Source organism: Zerene cesonia, chromosome 3 (assembly GCF_012273895.1).
Source record: "Zerene cesonia ecotype Mississippi chromosome 3, Zerene_cesonia_1.1, whole genome shotgun sequence".
NCBI lineage: Eukaryota > Metazoa > Arthropoda > Insecta > Lepidoptera > Pieridae > Zerene > Zerene cesonia.
The window spans coordinates 4,867,765-4,868,050 of NC_052104.1; positions in this window are offsets into that span (position 1 = coordinate 4,867,765).

Sequence of the window (286 nt, forward strand, 5' to 3'; positions counted from 1 at the left end):
GTAAGTAATTATTTTTAGATAGAGTAGTTCTTGTTTTCATTTGAAGTCGGTTTATATCAGTGATGGTCCATTTAACAATACCAAATGAATATGTTAGAACTGGAATAGCATATGTATTAATGGCTTTGAATAAGTTTTTAGATTGAAGTTGTGATTTGCAAATATTGTTTATTCTTTTAGTGTATTCTGATGTTAGGTTGTTTTTAATCTCTACATGCTTGATTTTATTAGATTGATGTATACCAAGATACTTATATGTGTCTGTCGGGTGCATTGTATCAAAGGG